General features: G+C 39.3%; 1 protein-coding gene across 4 annotated transcripts in view; it reads right to left on the reverse strand.

Annotated features, from left to right (window-relative positions):
• Positions 1–15,000, reverse strand: part of NFYC (nuclear transcription factor Y, gamma) — a 73,757-nt gene that overhangs the window by 54,470 nt on the left and 4,287 nt on the right. For 2 of the 4 annotated variants that reach the window (XM_012646748.1, XM_012646747.1), the window contains exon 1: positions 3,741–3,990. The exons of 1 other annotated variant lie outside the window; for it this stretch is intronic. The gene's annotated coding sequence lies outside the window, so the exon portion shown is untranslated. Of the gene's footprint in view, positions 1–3,740; positions 4,035–15,000 lie in introns of those variants that run through there. One more of the 4 variants, XM_012646744.1, reaches the window with a different exon arrangement.

The raw sequence follows: 15,000 nt of genomic DNA on the forward strand, positions 1-15,000 counted from the left end.
GACATGTAATCCAATGGACCTTGTCTGTTAGAGTGAGACTGTCTCAAAAAAAAAAAAAAAAAAAAAAGGACTGATATGGATGAAGTGTTTACCATGAGTGCAGCTCTCAGAGTAATAACAGACCTAATGCTCACAATAAAATAATTATAATTCTCCTTATACAGATGAGAAAACTGAGACGCAGTAACTTAACCCAGAAAACGGATTCTACAAAGTGGGTAGATGTGATTTAACTCTCCTCTGCTTAACTCCAAACCTCTCCCTCTTTCCCCTTTGAGTCTCTTTCTTGTACCCATTTCTTCTGAGGAAGAATTCCTGCTCCCTATCTCCCCTCACTCTCTCCTTTGATCAAATAATCTTCTCCAACCCACTGTCACCCCAGACATATTTCTCTTGGAAAAAAGGAGACTTGGTCTACTTTGTTGACTGCTGTGTCTTTGGCACTGAGATGATCCCCGATACGTGTCACATGTTTGATAAATATTTGTTGGATGAGTTTCAACATTCTGTCCCCCAACATCTCTGCTTCTCCCATCCGCTCATTGTTGCTTCGCACTTCCATGCTAATGATTTGCTAGGACACATTTTTAGCCCCAGCCTCTAGCTGGAGTTCCAGACTGGTATTCCTGGATGTCTGTTAATGTCTTGCCAGCACTTCAAGTTGAACATATTCCTCTTCTTGCTCCAACACCTTTTCATTAATCTTTCCTAATTTATCAACTATCTGGGGAATGGACACGCTTGAAGCTCTGACTTGGGTGGGATAAAGGCAATATATGTAACCTGACGTTTGTGCCCCTGTAATATACTGAAATTTAAAAAAAATAAAAATGAACCATCTTTTCCCCAGGAACTTAGTCTCAAAACTTGAGCCATCTTCATCTCCTGTTTGATCTTTACTCCCCACATCATAATTCAGGAGTCAAATGGGACTTCCTTACCTCTAGCATATGGAGTCGAATGTCATCTGAGCTCTTTTGTACCAACTCACATAGTTAAAAATGTCCCAGCTCTTTGTTCTAATTTCGGAGCATACTTCCTCAGGCCTTTCCAACTCTGTTTCTTCTTCTACACGTATCATCTTGGTTTCATCCTCCATTGGTGCCCCTTCCACCCAAAAATATCTGCTCAAGTCAACAATCTGTGAATTCAATAACTTTCCTGAGGATTAGGGAGTATCACATAGGAGAGATCATCTCCAGTACAACCGGGTTTCATACCCCACCAGGCCAGTGTTCCCTCTCTGGAATCCCAGTGAATGAATTTTTTTTTTTCCATTTTGTTACAATCACTTGGTTGCCAAGTACTGCTTTTTCCTTCTCTATAATATTTTCACATTTCTATCCATTGTATTATTGCTGCCATTGTCCCATCATTGACCGTCAGAGAATTTCTTTCTGAATACTTTCACACCTTTTGACTCTGCCCCCAGATCCTACCTCCTGTAGTAGTAACTCTGTCCCAGAGTCATCTTCCTAAAACAGCTTTGCTCACATCACCTGCAAATCCAGACTCATTAGCATCATATTTAAGCCCCTCCACAGATAGACACCATCCTATATTTCCGTATTCCAAGCCTATATTTCTACTGTATGCTGCTTAACATAGCACTCAAAATACTGTTCCTCTCAAACCCATGGCCATTCTCCTATAAACCAGTACATTCACTGTCTTTTCTTATCCTTTCTTCCTTCCCGAAATGTTTTCCTTTCTTCAATTTACATCCAAACACTAATATTACTTATAGCCTTTTGAAAATGCTATTTTATGTTTTTATAAAATTAACCCTAAACCTTCCCTATGCCAGTTCCCACTTATTTGTCATCAGCAGCACTTTGCAGCCATCTCTGTTATAATACTCTTCACAGCCACCTTAAAGTCCACAGTGCTTTAGAATTCACACATTACAATTTTTTCCCACTATATTTTAAGACCTGAGAAGTAAGGAAAGATATTCTACTGCTTTTTTAAAATTGTTATAATCCTTAACACATACTGGGAGTTCAATTATTTTTAATATAATTATCTCTTAAAATATAATCCTTAACACATACTCCTTTCTGTTAGGACTTAAATTCCCAGAATGAACATTTTCTTATATAAGTATTCCAATCTCCCAGAAGAAGTTTCACAAATACAATTTGAACTCCCAAAATACTATCATCCTTCAATAAAAACCCACTAGATTACAAAGAAGACAAAGTAGCATGCAAGGAATTCTGAATCTGTTGGGCAGTTCACTCAACTATCATACCAAAAGGATTTAGAATATTTTTGCTAGGGGGAGGGAACTGAGCAGAGTGGGAGAGAGAATGAATGCAGCCCTATTGTCTTATTGCTTGAAAACTCCTAATTTGAATCTATAACATCCTCCTACTAAGCATTCAACTTCAACATCAGAAGTATACAGTCTCTTTTCATCTTAAATAGAGCTTCTCAGTCTAAATCTGTATAAACAAACTTTGTCCTTCAATCTTTCAACTCCTCGGCAGTTTTTCAAGGTCACTTTTGCGAGCAACGACAGAGGCCTGCATCCAGGAACTTTGACTGCTATACCACTGTAACCCAAAAAGCCCAAAATCTAAATCCCTATCAACCCTTTCAGGTAAATCCTTTACTAGAGGGGAAACTGGGGAAGGCAAATCACCACCCTTCAAACTTCCCTAATGAGGCCTGCTCCTTTTCCCTATTCAGAGACTGAGTGCTGCTGGCTCACTGCTCCACACTGAGTCTGCTGCAGAAATGTTCCAATGACCTTCATTTTGTACTTGCAAATAAAAAGAAAACAAAGAATTGCTTTTTAAAATCAGGTGTATTATAGATCTTAGTACATGGGATTGAAGATTTTACTATTCACAAGAACTGGTTGATTACTGATTAGCAACCTACATTAGTCATATCCCTAAAGAGGGGGAAAAAAATATATCAAGGGCAAAAGATAGGGTGCCTGTACTCTTAACTTTCCTATTCACAAACTGCAGGTAAATTAGAATTTTAAATATTTCATACAGAAAATGAAAAGCATTTTGCTCACATCATTCTGAAGAACCAAATCAACACCTGACAAAATGTGTGAAATTGGTGGATAAAGATTTGCTCTTGTCACTGTCAATGTAAGTGGAGAAGTATGTTTCTAACCAGCATTCTAAGCTAAAATGTGCATTTTAAAACAAAGATTATTCCTAAATTAATTAGTACTTACTAGAATCTAGAGGCAGAGAGGTAAATCAAGCAAGTTATGGGAGAATTTCACATTGGCATGTGGGCCTTCACCAACAGAACCTGCATCAGTGCAAATCGTATTTTCACACAAATTTCGAACAGCAATAGTGTTGCTTCCATCTCTGAAAACACAGATGTCAACAAAGTGCATGGAAATAGAAAAACTCTTACAATAACTCAGCTTATTCTGTAGGAAAGCTTCAGTGCACTTGAACAAAGGAAAATTATTTGGAAAACAGTTAAGTTTACCCAATGCAAAGAGAAAGTGCTTTGCTTCTGTGTGCCCCTAAAAAATGATTATCCTTTCTTCATGTACCTGATCTAGTCGATACTGAACTAGGAAAAGAAATCCTAGTTGAAGGACATGCAAAATCTAAACAGAGCAAGGTATTCTAGGTGCACCAAAAGGTATGCATGGAATGTAAAGTGGCCATTTTCTGAAACAGTGCAACTTGTCTACACTCTCTGAAGCTAAACAGTTTCTATCATTTCAACACAAAACAAAGAATTAAACTTACCGGGAACTGCATTAATTTTAAATGTAGTTATTTATATCTCCTCGGACAGGGAGAATTAAAGTCACTCCTATCCCTCCCCCCCAAAGGACGGAGGAAACAAAAGGCAGCAGGAGATGAAGAAACCTGAGTCTGGAATGTCCACTCCAGTGAAAACCCGAACAGCTGTCCCTCCACCCCCCAACAAACTATTCGCCATTTTTCTTTGTCTTTCAGCTGACCCCTGCCTCAGTGAAAAACTCCGAGGCTCCAATGAAGCCCTGCAACCTCCTTCCACTTTAACAGTCAAAGGCATTCAATCTAGCATGCTATTTGACACCAAACCTTGCCTCCACAGTGGTCCCATTGGCTGAGCTGCTTTATCAGCTAAGAACACAAAACCACGATTGGCTGTTCACGTCATCAGTTACCTCTTTTGTACACTTCCTGTTTTAAAGTTACCTTGAGAAGCAGAACAGGGGTCAGATTCAGCCTTCAAACTACGGGGAACTTAAGGCTTGCAAATGCCCAGCAAATGCACATAGCAGATGCACTACGGCATCATGTGCTTCCAAAACAGGATACTGCAAATTTAGAATTGTTCTTAAAACCAAGTGAAAGGGTTGTTACAATTCCCACCCACAGGATTCCTTATTGGCTGTCTGAGTTCCACTTAAAAAATTTAAGGTAATTTAACTGCTTCTGATTGGCCATCAAAGATGTCTGTAAGATACTGCTACAGTATCCTATGGCAGTAAACCAGAAAAGCAATGTGCACAAGGTCGGAAAGTTGTGACTATCTTCAGTTTTCTGTTGAGGCATTAACAGAAGAAAAAGAAAACTGGGTAGGGCTAACCCAAAGAAAATGCAGCTTCTTTAACACTAACAGAGTGATACCGAAGGCCAAACAATAGTTTGCAGAATTTCTAAAAGGCAGCTGTCATTATGTTACTGGTAATTTTGAAAGCACAGATTAGTACCATGGCAAAACACTTCATTTTAAAACACAAACTAATCCAATTAGGAAAATTTTCAGGTAATGTATGAAGTTAGTGGCAGGGACAGCAGCATTTCTAAAAAGTCTACCAGAAAACCGAGAGGGAAATATAATGATAAAGGAGGAGAGATGGCAAAGGGAGAACATCAGTGAATACAATCATCCCTCAGTATTCGCAGGGGATTGGTTCCAGAATCTCCAGTGGATACCAAAATCCTTGGATACTCAAGTCCCTGATATAAAATGGTGCAGTATTTGCATATAACCTATGTACATCCTCTTACGTTTTTGTTTTTTTTAATAGAGTCTCACTATGTTGCCCAAGGTAGAATGCAGTGGCTATTCACAGGCAGGATCAATACACTACAGCCTCTAACTCCTAGGCTCAATGGATCCTCTCAGCCTCCTGAGTTGTTGGGACTACAGGTGCTTGCCAGTTTCCTGTAATAACTAATATAATGTAAACGCTAAGTAAGTGTTACACTGTATTGTTCAGGCAATAATGACAAGAAAAAAGTCTACACATGTTTAGCAGAGATATAATTTTTTTATTTTTATTTTATTTATTTATTTTTTTTTTGAGACAGAGTCTCACTGTGTTGCCCGGGCTAGAGTGCCGTGGCACCATCCTAGCTCACAGCAATCTCAAACTCCTGGGCTCAAGTGATTCTCCTGCCTCAGCCTCCTGAGTAGCTGGGATTACAGGCATGCGCCCCCATGACTGGCTAATTTTTCTATTTTTAATAGAGACCAGGTCTTGCTCTTGCTCAGGCTGGTCTCGAACTCCTGACCTCAAGCAATCCTCCCGCCTCGACCTCCCAGAATGCTAGGATTACAGGCAAGAGGCACCATGCCCAGCCTATTTGTCCATATTAATTTCTCTACATACATTCTACTCATTTTGCACAATAATTCCTGAAGACCAACTACTGCCAGTTTCGGTGCTAGGTATATTTTAGACTTTACCCCTCTAATTCTCACTGTAACTCCCTTTTACATGTGAGAAAAACTGAGATTCAAAATAGTTAAATAATTGGTCCCTCATCATACGTCTAGATTCAAACTCAGGTCCCACATAGACCGGTACTCCTTTTACTGCACCACACTGCTTACCAAGACATGGAACACCTCAGAGCACATCGAAGAAAATTCTCAAGGGCTACATATGCACAGATAACATAAACCATTATCCAACTTCACTAATTTAAAAATTAGAAATTTGACTAATGTTAAATTTTATCTGCCAATTAGAGACCTAGCTAAGGATATGACAAAACAGCACTCTACAAGTTGATACAAATTTTTTTTTTTTTGAGATAGGGTCTTGGTCTGTCACACAGGCTAGAATGCAGTGGCTATCACCATAGCGCACTGCGACCTCAAACTCCCAGGCCAAGCAATTCTCCTGCCTCAGCCTCCTGAGTAGCTGGGACCACAGGCGCATGTCACCATGCCTGGCTAATTTTTCTATTTTTTGTAGAGGTGAGGTCTTGCTCTTGCTCGGGCTGGCGTGGAACTCCTGGCCTCAAGCTATCTTCCCACTTCAGCCTCCCAAAGTGCTAGGATTACAGGCATGAGCCACCATGCCTGGTGAAGTTGATTCAAATTTTATTACTAAATTATTAGGAACATTTAACCAGTAACAAATCACATTTATAATTTATAAGAATTTGAAACAACTAACTAAATTAATGACAGTAGATATTAAAATATTAAGAGATTGTGAGGCAATTTCACTAGGGCATCCACATAAGAGTTTGGATATGCTAACAAGATGCCTTACAAGGTGGTTCCTGAAACCACACAGTTACAGGTATAATATTACAATTCTTTTCTCAAAAATTGAGATCAAGGCTGGGCACAGTGGCTCACGGCTGTGATCCCAGTACTTTGGGAGGCTGAAGCAGGAGGATCACTTGAGGCCAGGAGTTTGAAACCTGCCTGGGCAACATAATGAGACTCCATCACTATAAAAAATAAGAAAAATTACCTGGGTGTGGTGCCATGTGCCTGTAGTCCTAGCTACTTGGGAGGGTGAGGCAGAAAGATCTCTTGAGCATGGGAATTCAAGGTTGCAGTGAGCTGTGATCACACCACTCTGCACCCCAGCCTGAGCAACAGAGCAAGACAGGTTTGGATCACAGATTCTGAATAGCTATTCCCAGCCTGGGAAGAGAAGGGGGAAGGCCAGCAAGCCAGTTGTGTGCCTTACCCACACAACTGCCTCTCTTAACCCCACAGCACTGAGGGCCGGTCAGCTGCCAGGAGGCAAAGAAGCTCATCTGAGGGGTAGGGCTGGGGGGCAGAATAGGGAGAACATGTTTGCAACCTCACAGACTATTAATTAGTGTCAGTATGGTAAAACTAAGCACTTGGGAGTCAGGTAGTGCTAGTTTCAAATTCTGACTCTACTTATTAATTGTATGACACTGGACTAACCCTGAGCCTCAGTTTCGTCATCTATAATGTAAAACTGTCACTATCTATATGAGAGCGCCATTGTAAGGATTAAATGAGTTAATACATGTATATTGTACTGTGCCTGAATAAGCACTGAAAAATCAAAAGTACTAAATGTCATCCAATCCAACTTCCTTGTTTTACAGAGGCTTAAGGTTCAGAGAGGGACAAGACCTGCTGAAGACCCTAAAGCTATTTTGAGGGAATGTCTCTCTTCTATCTCTAGCATACCCTGCAGCCCTGCAGAAAGCAACTCCTTAGCCATAAAGAGCAGCACTGGAGGACTATCAGGTACTTCTAAAAATCTCCAGTTTTTATGCTGGAAATCCATGCCTTTCGCCACCAATCCCAGCCAAGGTCTGGTTATTATTCCAAAAGTCTCCCCTTCGACTCTACTTTTGATGTACCAGATTAAACCAATCTTGTCCCTTGATACTTTGTGAAGGTTTTCAGTATAGTTTTTATTAGTTCTTGGCAGTTTGTAAGAAAAACACTTCAACTCCTATTGCTTCACCTTAGTAGAATTCAAGCCACAGTGGGAAGAGAACTCAAATTATCCTTGAATTTCCATTTGGCAGCTGAAACCATTCACTCACTATAGCTTTCTCTCTCTAGCCTGTCATTACTGTGGTCTGGAATCTCTGGGATTCCAACTCATAATCTTCCCTGGTCCTGGATCTCGGCAGTCGTCCACACCAGACAATTGCATCTTCTCACCCTTTAACACTCAGATCACTATGAGACAGAATCAGTAACTCTGGTTACATGGTTCAAGCTTCAATGCTCTCAAATGCAGGGTGAGAACTGATGCTTTTCGTCAGAAGACTGATTTTTGAGTCACAGCTACCTGCTTACTACTATATGATCTTGGCCAAGTTACTTAACCATTTATGAGCTCATTTCTTCATGTATAAAATGGAAAAAATAACATCAACTCACAGGAGTGCTGAGCCTTAAATGAAATAAGTAAGAGGTCTCCGCATAATAACCTGGAATGTGGTAGGTGCTCAATTAATATCTAAACATACACTCGACTTACATGTATTATAACTACCTTTTTAACATGTCACTATATCAGAGAAGGGCTTCTTGTAGGCAGCAACAGTGTCTTATTTATATCCACATATATTTCCAGTGCTCAGTACAAAGACAGAAATCAAACTCAACCTTAGCCACAGTGTCAGTAAAATAACAGGGAACAGCAGGGCTTGAGAACTGGTGAGTGTATGTCCCATCTAAAGGGGCAACCACTACTCAGCTCCAACTGAAGAGGGCTATGTAGGAATGCCAGTCCACTGCAGTAAGAACTTCAGATTCTCTAAGAAGCAAAAGCCAGATTGTTTTAATGTCAAGCCAAAATTCCATTTTAGATGTTGGTTCAAATTAAAGAAAAAAAACAAAAAACCCTAATAATTAAATCAAATAGTTGCCAGAAAACAACTTCTGACCCCTATCCTTCACCTGACTTGGTCCTAAACAAATATTAGCTATTTCCTAAATCAAACTCACCTTCAAGATTAAAAAACCCAAAGAACGGGCCAGGCGTGGTGGCTCACGCCTGTAATCCTAGCACTCCGGGAGGCCGAGGCGGTCGGATTGTTTGAGCTCAGGAGTTCGAAACCAGCCTGGGCAAGAGCGAGACCCCGCCTCTACTAAAATTAGAAAGAAATTAATCGGCCAACTAAAAATATATAGAAAAAATTAGCCGGGCATGGTGGCGCATGCCTGTAGTCCCAGCTACTCAGGAGGCTGAGGCAGAAGGATCACTCGAGCCCAAGAGTTTGAGGTTGCTGTGAGCTAGGCTGACACAACGGCACTCACTCTAGCCCAGACAAAAGAGTGAGACTCTGTCTCAAAAAAAAAAAAAAAAAAAAAAACCCAAAGAACGTATTGACATATTTCAAAAGAATCTGACAAAAGTTATGAAAATAATCCCCAAAAAAAGCCCCAAAACATTTTGAGTGATGATGTCATTAGAATAAAAGAACATAGCACTGTTCCTCAGTAAATGGTTAATAAATGAAAAAAACAATTAATAAATGAGACCTTAAATAGATTATAAATTCTGTATTATTTGTTTTCTAAAAATAAGTTATGTTCTCCAAAGCATAAATTAAGACCAAGGGATGGAAAACTATTCTGGAGGGACCTACTTCAGCTCTCAGAGCTGTCCAAAATTGCTACAGCCTATCTCACAAGCTATGGATAGGGTTGTTAAGCAAAGGCTATTTGAATACTTGACAGGGATATGTAAAGGCAAGATGAGATACAGCAGCCATGTGCAGTGGCAGGAAAACAAGCTCAATCTTTGCAGCTAGACAGACTTAGAGTCTAATCCCTCCTCACCACATTTTAGCTGAGTGACCTATGTTAGTTACTTAACCCCACTGAGGCCAGTTTCCTATACTGTAAAATATCTTGCAAGGTTGTAAGGATTAGGGTAATTTCATTTGTTCAATAAATACTTATAAGCATAGGCATTGTGCTAAATTAGTTCTGGGGATCCTAAACAAGACACAGTCCTTGTCTTCAAGGAGATTAAAGTCTATTGTAAGGAAGAGAAAAGTTAAAATAGGCAATCATAATGCTGTATGTTAAGAGTTAACATGTGCAAATGCAATCATGCTATTGAAGGACATAAGCAGAGTACCTAACCCAGGTCCTACCTAAGTTTCAGCTGGTCAGAGGAGGCTTCTTGGGAGATTTAAAATCCTAAGAATAGAAGTCTACTAAGACAAAGCAAACTGCTCATGTAAAGGAGCTGACAAAAAGCACTACATTCCCAGAAGGGCTGTGGTTTGGTATAGAAGCAGCCCAGAAGCAAGAGGCTAGAAGTAAAGTTTAAAAGGTAAACAGCTGAACAAAGCTAAGATACTAGAACTGTTTTCTTTTTTCAATTAATTTTTAATTTTAATTTCTTTTAGAGAGAAGAGTCTCATTCTCTTGCCCAGGCTGCAGTGTAATGGTGTGATCATAGCTCACTCTAGCCTTAAATTCCTGGATGCAAGCAATTCTCCCGCCTCAGCTTCCCAAGTAGCTAGGACTATTATGTGCGTGTCACCACAACTGGCTAATTTTTAAAAATTTTTTGTAGAGACAGGGTCTCACCATGTTGTCCAGGCTGATCTTGAACTCCTGGCCTCAAGCAATCCTCCCACCTCAGCCTCCCAAATCCCACCTCAGCTGGAATTACAGGATAGGACCTTATTCTAAAACAATGGTAAGGAACTAAACAGTTTTAAACATGGGACTGACAAAATCAGAATTATCTTTTTAGAAGATCATTTTGGGTACACAGAGAATAAGCTGGAGAAGGGGGAAGAGTAGGAGGATGGCAGCACTCTAGCCCAAGGACAGGGAAAACAGCATATTGCAGTAATCTGCTTACTGGAAAATGTAGTAGGGAAGATGTTGAAAACTAGATGACTGGGAAATATTAAGAAGAGAAAAACCAGTAAGACCCAGTGGTTAATAATACATGTAGAATGATAACATTGTGCCTGATAAACAGCAAGTGCTCAAAAAAATGATAGCTGCAACTATTATTATTGTTATTGGCAATTGGATTAGATGACCTTTGCAGTCACATTCATTCCTAAGAGTCTATGTTATTTTGAAGATCTATCTTGTTCCCAGAAAAGTCCTTTCCCACTACTGGCCAAGCTATCCTATACAAAATGATTCATTTTTTTATTCATAAACTATACCAGAACTGATCAAATGGGTTCCACCACACACCAGTCATAACATTAAAATGTTTATTAGGTGTTCTTACAAACAGAGTTCCATGACCAAATAAATTCAAGTAACACTGCATAATGTATCTTCCACCTTGAGGGTCATAAGGCACACGAGCACAAAGGCTCTTAATAATAAATCTGCAATAAAGAAATGTACTTCACTTTGGCCATGATTTTGTCAAGGATCGTTTCTTCACCCCCAAAGGATACTTATTAGCATCATATAGAACTAATGTTCAATGGAACAGCTTGAGAAATGCTGCTCTAAGCCAATTTACAAATTTTTATGGAATGAAAAGACTCAAGGCAACTCTACTCTGACAACCTTCCAAAATGGTTAGTTTTACACATATTATGGCATTTTCCTTTTTAATTTAGTACTACTGAAAATGACATTAAATACCACCATAAATAGCAATCCTTTGCCTCCCAAATTATTGCCAACCAAGCATGCTTTGCTTCTTAAAAGGCCCCAACTTTGTCATTTGATAATGAGCAAATTCTATTCTACTTACCTTCAAGTTAAAGTAATAATTTTTAAGACAGTTAAAAATGACAAGGATGTTCAACTATGCAGATAGTATGTACTTTATTAGCCCTTTCTCTTTTCTCTTTTAAAATGAACAGATAATGCCAGTGTTGAAAGGATGCTTTTTTAACACTCGGCAAAGAATCTCACTTCATTCCTGGACAATTTACAGCTCCTGAGGACAGGAATAACAGTAATTAGGGATTTAAGCCAATGACATGATACAAAATATATCATTATATATAATATCATTTCCTATGAGTCATCCTATTCCTCTTATTGAAACACTGTTTGAAATCATTATTTATAATTCATACTCATGAATGCATTTAAGAATAGAACAATCCTTGAACCTTATTAATAAGGATATACCATTGACTTTAAATGGAGGGTATTCATTTAAATAGGACACTTTATATACTGTGGACATGGATATTTGAACCTTTAGTTTAAACCTATTCTACATAGAAACATTCAAATGCAAAGGTTACACTCTAGTCCATCTCTCTTAACTACATCTAAAGTTTATTCATTAGAAAGCTCTCAGTGTATAAAAGAAAGTACGCTGGATTTAGAATTAATCAGTCTGCAGACAGCAAAATACCAAAATGGAAAATAACAACCCCCATATTGAAAATGAGTGCAGGTGTTGTCTCATTGCTATCAGGTATATCACTGCTAAAATATGGAGAAATGTGGAAAGAGCACAGCAAATTTTGCAACCTGGCAAAAATTTCTGCAGGCAAAGAGATTTTTTCCCTGAACCATTCTACAACGTTGCTTTCCTGCTTACTTCAAAGAAAATGTTACCCAGGTGACTGCAAACCAACATTACTACTTCAACTGATAATTTCTACAAATTAGAAAAATTAAAAATGACTAACAATGCAAATCTCGCCTTCTGGTCAGAATGATAACACTGTTGTGATTTTTTTTTTTTTTTTTTTTTTGAGACAGTCTTGCTCCCATGGCGTCAGCCTAGCTCTCAGCAACCTGAAACTCCTGAGCTCAAGCGATCCTCCTGACTCAGCCTCCCAAGTAGCTGGGACTACAGGCGCTTGCCCCCATGCCCAGACACTTTTTTCTATTTTTAGTAGAGACGGGGTCTCACTCTTGCTCAGAATGGTCTCCAACTCCTGAGCTCAAGCAATCCTCCCACCTTGGCCTCCCAGAGTACTAGGATTACAGGCGTGAGCCACCACACCCGGACACCACTGTTATGATTTTAATAATCATTGGTATTTGGCAAATATGAAAAAGTTTTCATCTCATGAGAATCATTACCACTGAACACTTGGGGATTAGCAGAGAAGATCAGGAGACCACTTTCTCTGAAACAAACGATCCTACTACTTTGTGCATTCAAAAGTAAGACTAACGCCATACTAGCCTACTGAAAATCAGCTCCTAAACCATAACAGTACAACTAAATTAGGTTATTTCTTTCACATCAAGTGGTTGTTCTCCCGTATGGAAATCTCACTGTACATAACAGAGAAAATTACAAAAGGCCTCCTTCCTTATCAAGGAAGCACTAACTGGCTGGCAGGACAAATATGCTGTTCTAAAAAGAAAATATGTTCTCTTACTTATTAAAGTTTTCCCAGTAACAGGCATCACCATATGCTATTGTATTCACTTCTCACAATTACCCTATAAGGTAGGTATTATTACTGCTACTTTACAGGGTAAGAAACTCAGAGAAGTTAAGAATCTGCCCCAGTGCACAGAGAGAGTAAATGCATTGCAGAGACAGAATTCCTTTCTAGGTCTCACTCCAATCAGCAACTACGCTGCCCCCTCCCACGAGCACTTTTGGCCAAAGTATTTTAAAATCCATTTCCTCCTCTAATTAATCTACTTAAATTATGTTTGGTGCTTTGAGTCTCTGCAGGAAAATACTAAAATGACTTGTAGTCTTCCTAACTTGTCACAGTGCGTGCATGAAAAACTGAATAAACAAAATGAAAAGAGAGACTGTAAGACATCAGATAACTCACAACCAGTTTCCTCTGAGAACAAGAAATAGAATGGAAAAGAACAACTTGCTGGCTAAGGAATGTTCTTCCTAAGTTGTATGCCTGAGGCTAAAGTGAACCTCAAGAAGGTCATCTGTGACCCTAATAATGTCCTCTGCCATCCTCTCTCCTATGAACAAAGTAAACTTGCCACTTAAAGTCATCTCTCCATCAAATCAATGCTTCCACAGGAGAGGCAATGCTATCTATCAGAATGGCACTTGTCTGGAAATCCAATGATCTGGGAAAGGACTCTGCCCTTGCATAGCTAAGTGACCTTGTCAAGGTCATCTCACTCTTTAGGGCCTCAGTACAAAAGACATGCCTGGGCGGGGCACGGTGGCTCACGCCTGTAATCCTAGCTCTCTGGGAGGCCGAGGTGGGCGGATTGTTTGAGCTCAGGAGTTCGAAACCAGCCTGGGCAAGAGCGAGACCCCATTTCTACTAAAAATAGAAAGAAATTAACTGGACAACTAAAAATATATAGAAAAAATTAGGCGGGCATGGTGGCACATGCCTGTAGTCCCAGCTACTCGGGAGGCTGAGGCAGAAAGATTGCTTGAGCCCAAGAGTTTGAGGTTGCTGTGCGCTAGGATGACGCCACGGCACTCTAGCCCGGGCAACACAGTGAGACTCTGTCTCAAAAAAAAAAAAAAAAAGACATGCCTGAAAGAACTGAAAGTCACTTCCTCAGCTAAGACGAAAGAATTTTTTTTCTTTTCCCATAATATTTTGTGGTGTCAAGATAACAAAGTGTTTAAGAGTAAGGGCTCCACAAATTATGTAAGAATTTAGAGTTACCCACCCATGTCTGCATCTGGGCTCTGCCACTTGCTGGCTGTGAGACCTTAAACAAATTATTATAACTAACTCCTCAGTTTTCTCATATGTAAAAATGAGGGTGGTAATAGTACCTGCTTCACAGTGTGTGAGGATAATATATAATACATAATACATTTATACCCTCACTGGTACCATGTAAGCACTCAGTAAAAGTACTAGCTATGATATTATTCCTGAGTTTGATACATAGACCCTTAGGGACTCAGTACCTTTGAACTAAGAGATAAAATGTGTTATTACAGAAATTGGCTCCAAAAAAAGAAAAAGGATGAAATGTGAATTTCAAAATTGCTTCAGAAAGACATGTAGCGTGGCCTCTCATTTCACTTTGCCTCCATTTCTTTGTAAATAAAATGGAGTTAAAAATATCTTGTATCTTCTCTAGTACAACGAATCAGTTTTAACCAAATGAATAATGTATAAGCATAAATGAGATAACAATATCTCCTGTAAGAATTAACACATTGACTGCCACAGTAGAAAAAAAAATTTTTCCCCTTGGGGCCACAGTGTTTTATCACAAAAATAGAATAAAAACTTCGAAAACAAAACAATCCTTTCTAATTTAACGAAAAATTTGTTATTTTTTATTGTTTCCTGTACGTGAGTTATATGCAATTTGAAAAATAGTTCACACAGCTCCCAATGTGAAGACCCGGGAGTTACATATGCTTCACCAGGCCCGAGGCTCAAAACT

This window comes from Propithecus coquereli, unplaced genomic scaffold, assembly GCF_000956105.1.
Source record: "Propithecus coquereli isolate 6110/MARCELLA unplaced genomic scaffold, Pcoq_1.0 Scaffold249, whole genome shotgun sequence".
Lineage (NCBI taxonomy): Eukaryota > Metazoa > Chordata > Mammalia > Primates > Indriidae > Propithecus > Propithecus coquereli.